This window comes from Engystomops pustulosus, chromosome 7 (genome assembly GCF_040894005.1).
Source record: "Engystomops pustulosus chromosome 7, aEngPut4.maternal, whole genome shotgun sequence".
Lineage (NCBI taxonomy): Eukaryota > Metazoa > Chordata > Amphibia > Anura > Leptodactylidae > Engystomops > Engystomops pustulosus.
Window position 1 is genome coordinate 125,108,734 of NC_092417.1, and position 14,008 is coordinate 125,122,741.

At 43.8% G+C, this 14,008-nt stretch overlaps 1 protein-coding gene across 10 annotated transcripts in view; it reads left to right on the forward strand.

Moving 5' to 3' along the window:
• Nucleotides 1-14,008, forward strand: part of PRMT7 (protein arginine methyltransferase 7) — a 530,266-nt gene that overhangs the window by 18,690 nt on the left and 497,568 nt on the right. The window contains exon 2 of one of the 10 annotated variants that reach the window (XM_072117754.1): nt 816-876. The exons of 8 other annotated variants lie outside the window; for them this stretch is intronic. The gene's annotated coding sequence lies outside the window, so the exon portion shown is untranslated. Of the gene's footprint in view, nt 1-815; nt 877-8,152; nt 8,273-14,008 lie in introns of those variants that run through there. One more of the 10 variants, XM_072117755.1, reaches the window with a different exon arrangement.

The window sequence follows — 14,008 nt, forward strand, 5'->3', positions numbered from 1 at the left end:
CTCTCTCTTTCTCTCTCTCTCTCTTTCTCTCTCTCTCTCTTTCTCTCTCTCTCTCTTTTCTCTCTCTCTCTCTTTCTCTCTCTCTCTCTTTCTCTCTCTCTCTCTTTCTCTCTCTCTCTCTTTCTCTCTCTCTCTCTTTCTCTCTTTCTCTCTCTCTCTTTCTCTCTTTCTCTCTCTCTCTTTCTCGAAACTGAATGTGAATGCCAAGATGAGAATACCCCTTTAAGTTAGATCCTCTTTCTTCCCAAAGTAGTTTGACTTTCACCGCAGGCAAGAAATTGTTCTTCCCTTTTTCTGCTCAGACCCCAAAACTATTGATTAATTTCGCTGGGAAAAATAAAGGCGGCAAAGCCTCTAAAACAACTACATGGATAAAGTCTACTATAATTTCTCTGCTACAAAACCGCAAACACTATCCTTAACATTAAAGCCCATTCCATTAGAGCCATGGCAGCCTCATGGGAAGAAAAAGGAGGTGCATCTTTGGATCAGATTTGCCAAGCAGAAACACGGTCAAGTTCTTTGACGTTTGTAAAACTTGGATATCGCCTCCCTGGAAGATCTGCCGTTCGGCAGAAAAATTCTCCAGGCAGCAGTCCCTCCCTAATAATGGGAACGTGGTGGAAAACATAGAATTAATCTTACTGGTAATTCGGTTTCCACTAGTGACCATGACGGCCCCGCCATTATTTCCCTCCCTTCCTTCTTGGTAAATTTTCTATACACTTGCATTCTTACAGGTGGTACTTTGTTAGATACTGGTGTTGGGTGCCAGGGAGTGGCTTTTAACCTCTTGTAACTTCCTGTCTCTACAGGATATAAGGAGCATCTTCCAGGTGGGGGCTGTCATGTTCACTAGTGGAAGCCGAATTAACCGTAAGACTAATTCTATATTATTCTTGCTGTGGTCTCTTACTTCCTGAGGATGTTGCCACACGTGGCGTTTTTGGTCTGTTTTTAAGCATGCTTTTTTAAAATGCATCTGTTTTTTACTGTTTACCTGGGTTTGACTGCTTTGAATCTGTTTATCTATTAAGATAAACAGGTTCTAAGCAGCCAAATGCATAGTAAATGGTTAAAAACTGATGCGTTTTTAAACGGATTGAAAACACGGGCTTAAAAATGGACCACAAACGCCATGTGTGACATCACCCTAAGGCTGCATTCACACACCTGTATGGGGGACGTATATACAGCCGATATACATCCCCCATAAACTTCTATGGGCTCAGGGCATCGTATGGGAACGGTACGGTGCAGCACACGTGCGGCACCGTACCACTCCGTAGCCCAGGAAAACTTAGGACATGTCCTATCTTTTCCCGTATTACGGCGCCGTGGCCCATATGTTCCTATGGAGAGGCGGGGGGGGGGGGGGGGAGGGGTGAGCTGCGCTCACCTCCTCTCCCTGTGCGCTGCCGTGTGACCGCCGTCTTATGGTGCAGCGGGCAACGGCAGTGTGCATGTAGCCTACCATGCAAGATCTAGTCAGCAGCTGTTGCGAATTATCAGACCTGCAGAATCTGCCACATCACAGTAGTCTCATGTTATCTGGAGTCTGTAATTTAAGGTTCAGACCCCAATTATACAAGCTAATACCTCCAATTTCTGTCCAGATTGATCACAGAAAAAACAGTGTCTTTTTTATGTTGCAAATGGAACACAGACATGTTTCCAATCTGCCCACACTTCTCTGGTATAATTTCTTTCTTGTTCTGTTCATGCTGATCGGGATTGCAGCAATTAACCTTCTCTGTATCAGAAAGATCTCCAAGATTATAAAACGGGATAAAGCAAGACAGATTCATGGCATAGATCTTACTTTTAAAAGTATAAAATTCTTTTTACTATAATCACAAAGAGGCCCAATTATACATGCAAGGTTTCTCAACCAGCTACAGTCCCCTGCTTCACCTGCTGCAGTTTCATTACCAGGAATGCTTACAATTTGCATTCTCATTATAAGAAGTGAGGGCTTTCTCTCACCAGCTCCAGGCTCATTAGCTGAGGTGCAGCTGAGGGTTAGCGAAGCTGCAGTTTCTTCCCCAGCAACTACAACCTCATTATCTCCTAAAGGTGCAGTTTCCATATCAGAGATGCAAGTTTGACGTGCTTGCTGCATTGACACCATTGTGAGGTGTTGTGGAAGCAATCCCTTCATCTGTCTCAGAAATGACATGGATTATCTCAAATGAGCTTTTGAGGTCTTAGGATGTTGTTGTTGTGTTTTTTTTTTTTTTTTTTTAAAGGGAACCTACCACCACAAATCTACCTATAAAGGTAGATCGGGTGGTAGGTGAATCAATGGGACGTGAGGATAGCCCTTTTATGGTAGCCTCTTTTCTCCTCCTACTCACCATCTTCGGTGCGCAGCTGCTCATAGCTGCGTGCCTTAGCCCGACGATCCTGCAGTCTGCTCATGAGCAGAACAGCAGGCCCGCGCCTGCGCGGTCACTGCTCCGAAGCCGGGGCTGCAAAGGCGCGGGCCTGCTGTTCTGCTCATGAGCAGGATCGTCGGATGAGGGCGCGCAGCTACGAGCAGCTGCGCGCCGAAGATGGTGAGTAGGAGGAGAAAAGAGGCTACCGGGGCGTGGAGTAGCCGCCTCGTGTAACCTCAGATGCGGCTACTCCACGCCCCAGTAGCCGCATAATAAAATTAGCATAACCGTTTGATAAAAGTTACTAAAACAGTGCGGGGACGTGAGGATTAGCCCTTAAAAGGGCTATCCTCACGTCCCATTGATCCACCTATCACCCGATCTACCTTTAAATTCGGATGGTCTTTATTCAAGCATATACAGTATCCATTTTAACACATACATAGGTAGTTACATAAATACGTCAATTACAGTGTATGATTAGAACATTGTACAAATAATCTCCTCCCCCCCCCCCCCGCAAGAAAAAAATAACTCCCAGAACAAAAAGGAAACAACTTCCACTTTCCAGCGGTCTAGTCCCCCCCCTGGGAAATCCAAGCAATAATGCCAATGCTTTTCAGACTTCCCCCACTGCATTATGCTTTTCGTATACCCCTAGTTTCATTCGAAGTGTAGCATTTTAACATTTTCTTAACTTCTGCATTGCCAGGAGAGTCTGCATCCAGCCAGTGTGTTGCTCTCGTTTTCCACACTGATAAAGGATTTTGGCTAAAGCCAACTGCTCTGCCCTGGTAGCCTCCAAACTCCCTACGCAGCCCAATGCACACAACTTTGGATAATTCCCCACTGCCACCCCAGACACTCTTTCAATCAATCCACCAGCCCTATCCCATAAGTATTTTATCGCCATGCGTGTCCAGAACATTTGTATAATGTTGGCTTTGTCCACCAAACATTGCGGGCATCTGGCCTCACTACGGATCCTCATTTTCCTCAACATGAGGGGCTATGTAAAGTAAGAACACCTGAGATCGCCTCTGTGCCACATTCAATATGAACTTAAATGATGACTCCAGTACTTTCCCACTTTTTATTCTCTAACTCGCCTACATCCTTCCCCCAGCACTTTGTCCAAGATTTCCCCCATCTAGTAAGGCTATTAAAAATTGTAAATGTTGGAGAAACATTTGTCTGGGCACATGAAAATCATCCTCCAGCTGCTAGAATGACTTCAGCGTTAAGCCCTCATATAGCTGGTGTGGGTACTTAATCCCTTTCTGTTCACATCATCGTAAACCTTCAAGCATGTACACTTCTACCAGGGTTATCCCACAGAAGGGTATATTTAGTCCAGGGGCCAAATACCACTAATTGTTTGTATGCCGCCGCACCTTATCAAATCCAATGTCTGGTATTGTTGCGCCCTACCCCACATTTTCCCTACCTTGAGCATTGCCATCGGTGTTAATATCTGACCACCAACAGACACCCCGAATCCCTTCCCTCCTGTAGCCATTGTGCCGCCGGATAATACTCCCACGCATCTGGGACCAGCAGTCCCCCTTTAAACTTGGGCAGCTGCAGTTTTGTTAGTTGGATTCAAGGTATCCATTGTTTCCAAATTAAGTCTCTAAATTGCCAATTAATTCACCGGAACCAATACTTAGGTAGCCACTGGGGAATTACCCAGTACGTAGAGTAATTGTGGCATTATGGTCATTTTGATAAGATTAACACGTCCCAGAGGGGAGTTTCTTCCACACTAGTATTCTAGAGCGTATAGCTGTCAGTAATGGTGCCACGTTTTGATCAATAAAATCTGATGCCTTCCTAGTGATCCTGATTCCCAGATACTTAAACTTCTCTACCAGTGGAATGTCCCAACCACCATTCCGTAACAGGCTTGTCTTGGCTAATGGCAGAATGGCAGACCTTCTCCAATTAAGTAGTAGTCTCCAAATCTCGCAATGACCTCCATCACCAACGGCAATGCAATTTTCTCTCCCTTCCCCCCACTATGCCGAAAGCCCTGAATACTATCATACTGCCGGATCCAACAAGCCAATGGTTCCGTGGCTAGTGCACATATTGAGGACGAGGGGCACCCCTGCAATGTGCCCCGCTGTAATGAGAACTGCTCGGAAATAACCCCATTCATTTAGGAGCGTCCAAAGAGACTATTACTGCCTCCTCCCACTCCTCTGTTCCCACTTTCAGATTAAAAAAAAGCCTTCTTAGATGTACTACTGCCCCTACCAACTATCCAAATCTGCTTGCTAACACCTTAGCTAGGATTTTTATGTCTGATGTCAAAAGTGACACTGGCCCATAGGAGTCTCCTTTAAAAGCACCACTATCAAGGCCTCATAGCACGAGGCTGGCAAACTACCCATCCCTCTCCATCCCCCAAAGCTCTCCTTCAGTGTCTCCCACTATTGCGGCAGTAAAATATCCTTATATACCTCTGCCGGGAAACCATTTATCCCCTGACTCTTGTAGTTTGTTATACTTCCCACTGCTGCCCCTAGATCTTCTGGGTTGATCAAAGCCTCCAGCTGCTCCTTTGCCTATACTCCCAACACTGGCATGTCTATTCCCCTCAAAAATTCCCCCAACTAGGCCGCAGTGTAATCCGCCCTCGTTGCATATAGCTTCCTATAAAACGTGCCAAACACCTCTAGTCAGAGGTCGCACTAACATTTTTCCAGACGTGTAATAATACTCCTCTCACCATTTTGATGAGTATGAACCTAAAAAAAACAAAAAGACCTGGTGATATGAGGCCATATACATATAAATGTCACTTCATATAAAACCTAATATATTTATTGATATGCATTAAAACCATTTAAAACAAAACACCACCAAGAATTGGTGTGTTTTTTTTTCTACCAGATATCTCCAGTTTGAGGTGGCTGGTCTCTCACCCCCGCTGCAGTCTAAATATAGACAAAAAAATAGTAACACAGCGGCAATAAATACACATATATGGGTAACCATAAATAGTGTAAAATGAACCAAGTAACATCACCACTGTGTACAGACTGGGGGGAGCCACTGCCCAACACGTTTCGCCACCGCTCTGTGGCTCTGTCAGGGGTAATTTTCTGTATCAATCGAGGAGTTTTTAAACTTAACGGCCATGTTGGAGCTCCTCCTGCAGAGAAGACTTGAAATAGCATTGCATCACCGCCAGTGAGAAGCACGGGAAATATCACAATGACACGAATGTCGACAGCGTGCACGTGCAGTCCCCCACACCTCCCTCCTACTTTGTGAGTGCACCGCGCATGCGGTGGAGAGACGCGGATGCGTCGCATCGCAAAGTTAACATATTTTTTCATAGATGAATCCATATATACAAGGGGAAACAGATTATTTTCACAGGTGAGTCCAGGAAGAAAGAAATTTTATATATAGTGGTGTCCTCGATAAGAGAAATTTTCATAAAGTTGTTTATATCAAAAGTTTTAGTCATACGGAAGATGTCATTGGGCGCATGCAGGTCTTCATCCATAGACTTCTAATGATCTTGAATATATTCTTGACGTTGTGTTTTTCCATGATAAAGGTGCTTTTTTTTGCGGGATTCTGTTCCCATGAAGTATCAAATACAGTTCTATAAAGTAGGACTATCCAATATATGAATAGGTCATCTCTAGACAAAAATTATACATTGACAGTGTGAACTGTGATTGGGTGTCCATGCACTAGAATGTGTGCAATCTCATGTTTGTGTGAATGACAAAAAAAAGATGCAAATTGAATCTGTAATATACTGAGGCTATAGGAGACAAAGAATGACTAAACAATGTGTCTACATGGTGAAATGAATGTGAAAAAATGTGTAAAATTATGTGAAAAAAGGGGGGTTGAAGAGGAGTGATATGAAAGTGCTATTACCTTGTTATTTTCTTATATAAAACCCCATGAACAAAAGTTCTTCGTTGAGGCCCTGAGGTGTCATGGATTGAAGCTTGTAGATCCAAGATTCTTTTTGTAACAATTTGGTTGTCACTTCTCCTCCTCTGATAGTTGCTAGGACCCTGTCAAGTCCCAAATTTTGTACATTTTACACTTAGTTGTGGTGCTGTAGAAAGTGCATTGCCATTGTGGGGCACCACGCGTGCGTGGTGGTGACATGCTCCCGTCATTGTGATACTTTGCGTACTTCTCACTGGCGGTGATGTGATGCTTGCTTCATCGCGTTATCTCAAGTTTCTCAATATTTTCTCCTCAAACTGGAGGTGCCTGGTAGAAAAAAAACACACCAATTCTTGGTGGCGTTTTGTTATAAATGGTTTTAAGGCATATCAATAAATATATTAAGTTTTATATGAAGTGACATTTATTTGCATATGGCCTCATATCATCAGATCTTTATGGTTTTTTAGGTTCATATAGCTTTTGCTAATACTTTGGCCTATTACTTTTGGGTATATACAAGCGGATACGGTTGCACCCTCATGCTTTAACCATTTTGAGGAGTATTATAGGCGAGAAGGAGTATGAAAATTTTCAGTAATACATATAAATAACTCTTAGGCTGCATTCACACTGCCATTGCCCGCCGTACTGTAGCGGGCAACGGCAGAGCACGGGGAGAGTAGGAGGAGGTGAGCATAGCTCACCCCAGCCCCTTTCCATAGGAAGATATGGCGCATGGCGCCGTACTATGGAGAAAGATAAGACATGTCCTATCTTTTTCCTGGGTGCGGTGCTGCACGTGTGCTGCATCGCATCGCTCCCGTTGGGCGCCGGGCGCCCATTGCCGTCTATGGGGGACATATATTGGCCGCATATACGTGAATGTAGCCTTAGGCGTATATTTCCGCATGAAAATTATTGCAGACAGTGTTTTGTGTGCTTAAATAGGCAATTGAGAAAATTATACTAATTTGACATTGTGCATTAAATAATGGGGCATAAGACCTTGGCTGAGGCCCCAGCCCAAAACACAAAATCTGTTGTGTTTAAACATTGTGTCTGTAAAAAATGAAGAGATGAGATTATAGTTGGCAAATTTCATATTCTCTATTTAAGCCATAAGGCTTGAGAGTTTTTAACTCATGAATCCAAAAGGCCTCTTTCCGTAGTAGTAATTTTGTAATATCTCCCCCTTGTCTTGGTGGATTTATTTTATAGATTACCTGATACTTCAATTGTGGCAAAGTGTGATTTATATATTTTTAAATGTGCAGGTAAAGGTAATGGGAGGTTTTCTCTCCTAGTCGTTGACTTGTGTTGAACAAAGCGGTCTCCTACACGCTGGCGTGTTTCGCCCACGTATAGGAGGCCGCATGGGCATTTTATATTACATCTTTTGAATTGCATTTAAAATAACCTCGTATTCTATATGCACGCCCTGAGTGAGGATAAAAATGGAATCTGCATTATTCACATTGCTGCACTGCAGCCCAGACATGGAAAAGTGCCATTTTTCTTTGTTGCCAATACAGTTTGTCGAGCTATGGCTCTGTCACTACCCAGATCTGCTCTTACTAATTTATTCTGTAATGTAGGTAATTTTTCCATGACGGCCCACTTGGAGGATGCCCCTTGACCTCTGTAGGGACAGGAAGCATAGAGGTTAAAGGCTTCCCGCCCCCCCCCCCCCCCCGCATCCTCCCGCCAGTGTCTTCCTGTCCCTACAGAGGGCAGGCAAGAGAGGGTCTCTCTCTCCTCCAAGTGGATCCGGCATCCGTCCTTCACCCGCGGCCGACATCGGGCTCACGCGAGGACGAGCGGCGCCTGGGGGAGGTTCCGTTCCCAGGCGTCCTTTGCGCTCCGTGACGACTTCTGGCCGCGACCGGAAGTAGGGCCGCAGCGTCACGGAAACCGCTGACAATCAGCATACTGCCACCTGCATGGGGGATGGGCTCCCCGATAGGGTATTTAAAAACATCCTGTTGTCTGTTTCGGCGTCCGTTTGTGATTTGACAGTGTGCTGTTGGTTGGTTGCCGTCCCAGACTTTTGTTATGGCTGATGAGGCAGACTTGGGCCTACTCCACCCTCCTGGTCATGTAATTGTAGGAAGAGTAGGACCTCTGCTAGGAAATGTAATATGTGTCTCCAGGTTATGCCCGAATCATACACAAAACCCATATGCAGGCCCTGTATTGACGAATTTATGCGGGGGGGGGGGGGGGATTATCATTCATGGATGAGTTAAAATCCTTTATCGAAGATAAGGTGGTAGCATCGGTGGCGTCAGCGACACAAAAAGATCCTCCTCCTAAAAAACCTAGACTGGCGGATATCTCTTCTTCTGATGAAGAAAACTGATTCTGAGGGTCCGTCCTGTTCCCTAGCGGATACTGAGGAGCAAGATTCCCAGGACATTAGTCAGAGCTTGGATTTTCGTCACCTGTTTCAAATAGATGATCTGGATAACCTCTTGAAGGCGATCCGTGAGACTAAATATTGAAGAGGAAGTTCCCTGTATGTCTCGGGAGGATGAATTGTTCGGGGGCCTAAGGGCTAAAAAAACGTGTCTTCCCGGTTAACGAAACCTTGAAAGGGTTCCTCACGGAGGAATGGAAGGACCCAGAAAAGAAGATCTTAACTTCTAAAAGCTTTAAGAGACGCCTCGTCTTCGATCAAGAGGTCTCTCAGGTTTGGGACTCTGTCCCGAAAGTAGATGTGCAGGTGACGAAGGTGGTCAAAAAAACAGACCTTCCCTTTTGAGGACTCCGCACAGCTCAGGGATCCCATGGACCAGAAGTCCGACGCTCTTCTTAAAAAAGCCTGGGAGACGTCGATGTTTAAAATCCTAGAAAGAGATATCCCAGCACTCACGATTTACTTTGTTGCGATAAATTTATTGAATCATACCCATATAGACAGAACGCGTTTCGGCTTACAAAGCCTTTGTCAACTGCTAAATGTACATGCTACAGACACTATTTATCAAAGGTGTGAATAGGTCCCCTACTGTTGATGTCACATCCTCGGCAAATCCAGATCGAGGTGTGAAACCATCAGGAGGCGGTACTTCAAAACATCATCATTTCACCAAACGTTTCTATGGGCAAGAGAACAGAGTAAATAGAAAAGAATAAACAACTCGTTTATATAATTAAACAAAGTCACATCCTAGTTACATTAAAGTCACGATTTAACCCCTGTGGTTCCAGAGTGTTCAACGTATAAATCCAGAACGCTTCCCTGCGCAGCAGGTGTTGTTTCACACTACCTCCTCGTCTCGGCTGTTCAATTTTCTCAATTATCATAAATTTAAGTTGTGCAATGGTATGCCCACATTTCTGAAAGTGAGAGGGAATTGGCTGAAACATATCTTTGCATCGGATTGTAGATTTATGTTTACCGATGCGTTCAGAAATCCGCTGCATCGTTTCTCCAATGTAGAAATAACCACAAGGACATCTGATCAGGTAAACCACATTAGTGGAATTACAGGTAAAGAAACCTTTTACTTTAAATGGATGACCTGAACGGGGATGGTAAAATGTGTCACCTTTCATTATGTTGGAGCATTGTGCACAATTTAAATAGGGAAATGTCCCATTCTTCCTAGAAGCAAGAAAGGTTTGCCGTGGAACCCTCAATGTGCTACCAATATCTGCTTTGATTAATTTCGTGCACAAATCTTGGCACTTTCTTGTTGCAGATTAGTGGGGGGGGGGGGGGGGTTTAAATTCTTCTACGTCCGGAAACGAAGTCCCTAAAAGTTTCCAATGTTTTCTAACAATCGTGTCAATTCTCCAATTGAGAGGATGAAAACGATGTGAGAAAACAATCCTTTTCTCTACATCGGTCCTACTGCTGCGAGGTACATCCATTGACAATTTAGCTTGTTCTAAAACCCTATCCGGATAGCCCCGTTGTCTAAATCTATGTTCCATTTCTTTTAGTCTCACCTTTTTTTAATTCCAGATCTACCACAATCCTATTAATTCTTTGAAACTGAGACTTAGGAATAGACTTTTTGATGGAATATGGGTGATTACTTCTAAAAAGAAGAATGCTGTTTCATCTGTCACTTTGCGGTATAAATCAGTAGTTAGTAGACCCCCAGCATCTTTCATCAATAATGTGTCAAGAAAGCTCACTTGAGCCAAATCAGAAGTAGTGGTGAACTGCAATTCTTCTCTTATTGAGTTAAGGAAGATGATAAACTCATCAAGGGCCTCACGTGGCCCCGCCCATATGCAAACAATATCATCGATGTAACTACGCCATAATTTAACGTATTTCTGAAACAGATGATGGGAATAAACATAGTCTTCCTCAAACATTGCCATATAACAGTTTGCATAGGGCGGGGCCACGTTCGACCCCATGGCCGTTCCGCATTTCTATAAGAAAAAGCTGTCCTGGAATAAAAAATAATTATCCCTTAGAACTACTGTAAGAATATCAATCAAAAACTCTTTGTTCAGATGTAAGCCTAGGGTCCCTCGAGAGTAACCTTCTTGTGGCTTCAATACCCTTGTCATGCTCTATCGACGTATAGAGACTTACCATGTCTATTGTCACTAAAATGTCATCTTTCCACACCTGTTTTATATCTCTAATTAACGTCAAAAAAGCTGCAGTAGCCAGCAAAAATGCAGGTGTCTTCATGACCAGTGGTGTCATTTACTTTTTCTAGCACTTTGGCCAGAGGGGAAAAGATTGAATTAGTAGATGCCACTATGGGCCTCCCTGGGGGGTCCACAAGGGTCTTATGGACCTTGGGTAATATGTATAGTAGCGGTGTAACCGGATCATGATTAATTAAATAACTAGCAAGTGTCTCATCAATGTTACCTTTTTCTTTATAACCATCAACCAATGAAATGATCTTAGATTTAATCTGAGAGAGCGGATTGCCAGGTAGCAATAGATATGTTTTGGTGTCAGTGAGTTGTCGTTCTATTTCTTTGACATAGGCGGATCAATCTAAAATCACGATCGATCCGCCTTTGTCAGCCGGTTTTATAATTCTTTATCAGACATCAGTGACTCAAGCGCATTAAACTCATCATGATTAAGATTGGAATTGACCATGAAGTCACCCATTTTAATATGGTTAAGCAGGGCATCAACATCTCTTTTAACAAGACTGATGTATGTCTCAGTAGGGTGAGATTTTTTTGGCGGAGAAAACAAACTTTTTAATCTTAACCCAAGATTGTTTAGACTCAAGACATTAGCATCATTAACCTCAACCTGAGGTCTTTGTATCACATCAGACTCCTGAAAAAATGCCTTAAGTCTAACATTTCTAAAAAACCTCTGCAAATCTAACTCCATCTCAAAACAATCAAAATGTCCAGTTGGACTAAACGATAGTCCCTTCTGTAGTAAGTTCATCTGCACAGGGTCCACCACTTTAGACGAAATATTAATCACTAGCGATTGATCACTACCTGGGCTCTCATAAGTATCGGGTCTGGAGCAACGGCGGTGGTGGCGACCCCCTCGTCTTGTCTTCCTGGAGGTTCTCCGGTCTGTTCCCTTGGAAAAGGAGGGCGATGTGTACGTTGTTTTCCACTCCTGTCGCTGCTTGAGCTGGAGTAACGCCGACCGCCTTGTGCGCCAGATCTTCCCGCAAAGCCGAAGGCGCCGGAAGTATCCCGCCATCTGTAAACTTTGTTCAATCTATAATCTTCAGAATCTCTTGGGTATCAGTACGGTATTTATTAATATAAGAGTCAACCGATTCTTTAAGACTTGTAAATTCACTTGAATCCAAACAATCTTTTAGTTGTTGTTCGATGGACTCTGTTTTTCCTTTTAGTATGTCAATTTCTTGCTTAATTCTGGAAATAGTCAAAATAATAATGTCCATAGAACATTTATTAATAATTTTCTCAGTTGTCACGGAATTCACTGTCTTCTGCAAACATAGAGGGTTTTAACCTCACACGCAGCCCCCTTGGAATACGGCCAACCTTATAATATTCAGCCAGGGTCACAGCATGTAATTCATAGGCTACTAATTTTCTCTGTTCTCTTTCCCAATCTCTTCGTTTGTACTCACTTTGAGGAATGTTGAGGAACTCCGTTGACGAAGTTATCTGGGATACAATTCTAGATGCTTCATCTTCAGAGAATGAAAGAGTCGCTGCAGACATTTAGAGCTTTCGCAGGTGCAAGCTCCAGCAAGTAGAATCCAAAGTGCAGGTAAGGACGGCACTCCGCGTGGTTGTGGTGCAAGAGGACAGGCGAGATGCACGCCAAATAGCATAGAAAGAGATATCCCTGCACTCACGATTTACTTCGTTGCGATAAATTTATTGAATCATACGCATATAGACAGAACGCGTTTTGGCTTACAAAGCCTTTGTCAACTGCTAAATGTACATGCTACAGACACTATTTATCAAAGGTGTGAATAGGTCCCCTACTGTTGACGTCACATCCTCGGCAAATCCAGATCGAGGTGTGAAACCATCAGGAGGCGATACTTCAAAACATCATCATTTCACCAAACGTTTAAAATCCAACATATCAGCTACATCCGTTGCAAGGACCCTCTACTTCTGGCTGAATGAACTGGAATCGCATATTAGAGAAGGTACTCCCAGAGCATCTCTGCTGGACAGCATTCCACTTTTAAAATCTGCCACGGCGTTCTTGGCTGGCCTCCGCCGAGGGCGTTCCCTTTAGCTGCAAAAGAAGGGGCATTAACAAACGCAGCAAGAGCCTTATGGCTCAAACAGTGGGGCGGCGATATACGCTCGAAGTCTAAACTCTGCAGCATACCATTCACAGGTGCTTTCGTCTTCGGTCCAGAATTGGACGCCATCTTAGAAAAAGCTTCAGACAAGAAGGGGTTTCCTGAAAACAAAACACCCTCCAGAAAACCTTCCTTTCGCCCATTCAAGAACCCTAAAAATTCCTTTCGCGGGAAAGGTAAACAGGGGCGCTGGAGCTACTCTAAGGGAGGCAGAGGTAGGGGGTTTCTGTTCTCCAATCCTCCAGACAACTCGGAGGGGGGGGGGGAGAAGCAGTGACGCCAGAGTGGGGGGGCGTCTTCTACAGTTCATCACTCAGTGGATTTATTTCTCCATCACCCTCTACTACTTCTTCTACCCATTTTCTTATTTGGCAGGAAGTTTCATCCCTCATTCATTCAGGAGTGGTTGTTCCAGTTCCTCAAGACCAAGAAAAGTCAGGCTTCTACTCTACATTGTTCCTGGTCAAGAAACCCAATGGATCGAATCGGCTGATCATAAATTTAAAATCCCTAAACAGCTTCATCACCTACAGGAGATTTCACATGGAATCGGTAAGATCCGCTACTCAGCTTATTTATACCGATTACTATATGTGCACGATAGACCTTCGGGACGCTTACTACCACGTTCCAATTCACCACTCTTCTCAAAGGTTCCTCAGATTTTCAGTCCTTTCTCCAGAGGGTTCTATCCTCCACTTTCAGTTTCGGGCTCTCCCCTTTGGTATTTCCTCAGCTCCGAGAGTTTTTACAAAAATCATGGTGGAGGTTGTTGCTTTCCTGAGGCTACAGAAGGTGTCTATTGTTCCATATTTAGACGACCTTCTGATTATAGGAAAAAACAGATCAGATCTTATTGCAGCAAGAGATTTTACCATGAGGAAACTCTCAGATCTGGGGTGGTTAATCAACACCCAAAAATCAGATCTGTCTCCCTCC